Source organism: Marmota flaviventris, chromosome Y (genome assembly GCF_047511675.1).
Source record: "Marmota flaviventris isolate mMarFla1 chromosome Y, mMarFla1.hap1, whole genome shotgun sequence".
In the NCBI taxonomy this organism is placed as follows: domain Eukaryota; kingdom Metazoa; phylum Chordata; class Mammalia; order Rodentia; family Sciuridae; genus Marmota; species Marmota flaviventris.
In genome coordinates, this window is record NC_092519.1 from 1,583,936 (window position 1) to 1,589,089 (window position 5,154).

Consider the following 5,154-nt stretch of genomic DNA (forward strand, 5'->3'; position numbering starts at 1 on the left):
TGGTGCAACCACACTGGAAAGCCATATGGAGATTCCTTAGAAAACTTGTTATGGCACCACCATTTGACCAAATTATCTCACTCCTCAGTTTATACCTGAAGGACAGCGGTAGTCCCACCAACAGTATATGAGTGTACCTTTTTCTGCACATCCTTGTCAATATTTAATATTATTTGTATTCTTGATGATTGCCATTCTGACTGAAGTGTGATGAAATGTTAATGTAGTTTTGATTTTTATTTTCCTTATTAGTAGGGATTTTGTACAGGTTTTCATATATTTGTTAGCCACTTGAATTTATTCTTTGAGAAATTTCTGTTTATCTTGTTTGCCCGTTTGTTGATTGAGTTGTTTCTTGTTGTTGGTGGTGTTGGTTTTGATGTTAAATTTTTTGAGTTATTTGTATATTAGTGGTATTAATCCCCTATTGAAGGAGCAACTGGCAAAGTTCTTTACCCATTCTGTAGGCTCTCTCTTCATGCTCTTAATTTTTCCCTCTGCTGTGCAGAAGATTTTAATTTGATGCCATCCCACTTATTGATTCTTTGTTTTATTTTTGAGCTTTAGAAGTTTTTTTAAGTATATTTCCAGGAACCCAATGTAAGTTACTCCCTCATTAAAATGCATTCACCCTGTTCTCAATAACATCAAAATTATTTTTTTCATTTCGGGCACTGGGCCGATAATTAATAATCTCATGTACTTTATTAGGTCCAGGAACAGATAAAGCTCATTACGTGTAAGATCACTATCTCTTGATTCAAGGCAGTGAAAGAAAAGTCATATTTATCCAACTTGCATATTTTCAACATGCAAAAGTAAGACAGAAAGTGAGACTGGAAGCAAATAATCACAATACACGTTTGAGTAAAACAATGGAGGAAAAAGAAGCAATTATGAAATCATTGGGATATGATCAGCTACCTTCTACATGATTCCTGGTTTATTGTCCTCTAACTTTTTACTTTAAATTCAAATAAAATCTTGAACTTGCCTACTGATTTGATGTTCCCTTTTTATAAGAATGTCCCAAGATCATAGTTGGTAATATTCCATCCAAATTAATTTCTGTAGATATTTGGGGCTCGGATTCACTTTTGTAACTTAAACAAATTAGTATTTTTTAATACAATTTGTCATTACATCCATTCATAGTAATCTCTTAACAACTATGAAGTATGTTTGAGTATATTCCCTATATCAAAAGTCACATTCACATATTTTAATGAAACAGAGTTTTTTTTAATTTATTTTTTACCTTGGATCACATGCCTAATTGCAATCAGATGATATTTTTTAGAGTCTTAAATCTTTTTTTTCCTCCAGCTAAATTTCTCGGCTTCACACCATGTTAAATCTTTTAAATGCCTCAAGCATGTTACAAGCTTATAATTTGTTGTATTATAAATTTGCTTTCCCTATTTGGAAATTGTGTTGAGTAGAAATAACAGAGATGAAAGAGCCTTTATAAACTCCTTAAAACTAAACAATTCTTTCTTTTTGCTTAGTTCCCTCTTGCAATAATGATCATATTTAGCTAGTAAAAGCCAAACAAAATTTTTAATAAGCAAATGGTCTTTTAGTATCTGCACTATTTTGCATGACACTGCAAGCAATATTTTGCCAGATATTTTACTACTACTTAACCTAGATGTTATTTTTTCAGACTTTTATTTCCATTTCCTCACTACCTTTTAGTTTTTGCTAACTTTTCCCTTGCCAGTATTCTATACTTTTAAATGTATTTGTCATCATTTCTCTAGTATGAGGCTGGTGCTTGGGACCCAAATCAATGACATACACTTGGGTTTTGTTAAGAGAGTATCTCACTTGTAGACCCCAATTTACATATTTGCTAGCAATTGCTGTGAAATAAGCAACCTCAACATACATCGTTTCAAAACAAAATATTTTACTATCTCTTAGGATACTTATGGTTATCTGAGTAGTTCTGCTCCAGGGGAGAGCTTGTTACAAGCTGACAATTGAGCATGGCTTCAAATAGGATATATGATGGCTAGAAATAATCTCCTGGCTCCTTCATACCATGTTTGAAGATTCCAAGCAGCCACAAATGACAAGTCATAGTGCAAAGCATGAGTCCAACCTACAGTTCTGTCATATATACCAATGGTGCACTGGTCTGCGCAAGCAAAATGGCAAGTTGCACTCTACCTATTCACGAAACAAGAAGAAAATCTGCTTAGTAAAATTACATGTGTGAAAGAATGAGGGGAACTTTCACAAGGTTTTTTTTACATCTGATAGTGTATCAAAAAAGGATTCCCCTATCATAAGATTAATTTTTATGTTGCTAACAATAATAAACCCATTCATCAATCAGCAGCTTGAGATATGAGAGAATGTTGTGCTTTCCATGAATTGTGCATTTTAGGAAGTCACATTCTGCATGAGCAGTATGAAATTAATATTTTCAATATCTTATTATCGAAACTATTATTCATTTTAATAGTTTTATAATATCTCTAGATCATAGTCTTGAAACCTTCATGTTTTCATTGCATACCTAATTTTAATAAAATTATTTAACTCCTAAATAATGTTGATGCTAGCATTATAATATTCCTTTTATTATCTTTTACTTTTCTTTCACCAACACAAATGCTATTTCTCTGGGCCTTATTATCTCAATACCAAAACTAAAAGAAGTTTAGATATTCTTTCTTATATTTATCCCTGGGAAAGTGGTGTTAAGTTTTTCAAGATAAAAATTCTTCTTCTTATTATTAAAATGTGGAATGGAGGATATGAATTGTTGGACATATTAAAGACACAGTTAAAAACTAAGCACATTTTTCATAAATCAATCCTGACATTCAAGGTCACTAAATACCTGCACAGTTTTCCTCTTATTTTTCTTTTACATATTTTTGTTTTTCTGCCTTGGTCCATATAAAATTTATTTATATGCATCTAATTGTGATTTCCTGCTGCACTTCTCGTACACTTCCAACATATTCTCTTCTCATTTCTTCCACAGTACTCTTTATTGCAATTTGTTTTCCAAATATGAACATCCATTCCAATCACTAACAAATAAATCATAATTTCTGTAAGTTGACCTTTTTTTCAGATTTAATACATCTTATTATAAATCCTCTCACTATTAAAACCATTATTAGCAATAGATACAAATTATTTCTCATTGAGATCTTAAAGATCCATTTAGAACTTTTCATGCACTATCAAAACATTAATATTGAATTTTATCCACATTTCAGTCTTTTAGAATTTCTATTCTCAACTCCATTAATATATTTGTAAGTGACAATGACCTCTAAAATATTTATCCCATATTCTTCCACATAATGACTTATATGATAACTTTTCTAATTATGCAAATTTCTATTCAAAAACCTTCAAAACTTTATCAACCTCTAGCCAACTCAGTGGTGCAAACCTGTGATCTCTGTGTCTCAGGAGACTAAGGCAGGAGGAGGTCAAAGATAGTCTCAGCAATGGTAATGTTCTAAGCAACTGAATGAGACCCTGTGTTTATATCAATTATAAAAAAATAGGGCTGGGGATGTGACTCAGGGATTAAGTGCCCCTGAGATCAATCCCTGGTATCCACCACCCCCCCCCCAAAAAAAAAAAAAAAATCAACTTTGTCTCTCTCCAAGTAAGGCAAAATTTCTAAACATGGCATTTAACACAGGATTTGATCAATGCAACACTATTTTTTATTATGAAATAATCTGTTTTACATTCTTGATATACCAACCTAGGAAGCATAACATTTTCTTTGACTTATTTCTTCCATAGTATATTTCACAGAAGAGTACTGCTAAAGAGCTATATGTAGTTCATAATATCATTTTCAAACATGAATTTAGGAGGTTGATCGCTGTTTTATGACTATGATGTTGTTATAACTTATGCACATGATATCTGTGTCAGCAGCATTATGATATTATTGGTTTAGACTGTGTTCAGGTTCTCATAGAGAACCAAATATTTCCTTGGATAATTTTGCAAATCCAAAGTTTGTGATTTCTCCTACTAAGAAACTTACATTTATATTTAATTCTCACTTTATTGATTCTAGACAATCATTGTTGTGCTTAAAATCCTTTTGAAAACTGTGTTATCTGCTACTTTCATTTTGTACTATCATTGAATTTGGGCACTGTAACTTTAATACATTTTCATAGGAATCTTTGATTAAAATGTGTATGGCAAAAATTAAAGAGGGCTCTTTGTCAGAGTTAAGAAATAAAAAAAAATGTATTCTGAATCATTAAATCAGTTGCATTCTTTGCCCAACATTTTTATAAACTGTTGGGTAACCTACCCCATCAAAGTCTTCAGACATTGTCAGTATATCTCTATTGAATTATTATGTCTGTTTCTATGTTGCACTGTTATTTTTCTGTGACTCTAAATATATACATATATAATCTGATGCTTATATGTCACATGTAATGTATGCTATTTTTCCTCTTCTGTATTATTCATACTTTTTTTAAATTTCAATTTTAGCCTGGATTTTTTTTTTTTTTTTTTTTTTTTTTTTTTTTTTTTTTTTTTTTTTTTTGCTTATCTGGCATCTGGTTCATGCTGTGGCCAGTATTATGCTCAAATAATCTATTTTTAATTGCCATTACTCAGTTTTAATTCAAAAAATATATATATTTGATTCGTTGTTGTTTAGGAGTTAAATTTTCCATTCATTATTTACTTTTGGGACACAGAACTCCTAATAACTTTCATATCTACATTTGTTAATTGTGGTAGGTTGTTTATCTTGGATTATGGTTCCAGCATCTACTTATATTATTTTTTTCCATTCTGTCATCTTTTTTGTATGCCAAATCACTTTTGTTTTAATTGAGAGTATATTGTGTGAGTTAGTTGAGGCAGAAGGTGAATATTAAGAAACTGGTTCCTGCACCTGTTGATGCTCACAAACCTGAGTTCTGTAGAGTAGGTGTGCAAGCTGGAAAATCAGGCAAAATCTGTTTTTTCCAGTCTCTTAATAAGATTTTCTTTTTCTCCAGGAAAACTTTGCTTTTCCTCTGAAGGTCTCAAAAATTAGATAAGTGATATGAAGTCCACTCACATCATTACAGATAATCTGCTCAATGTAAAGTTAACTGATTATCAGTATTAATCACATATAAAAAATAACTT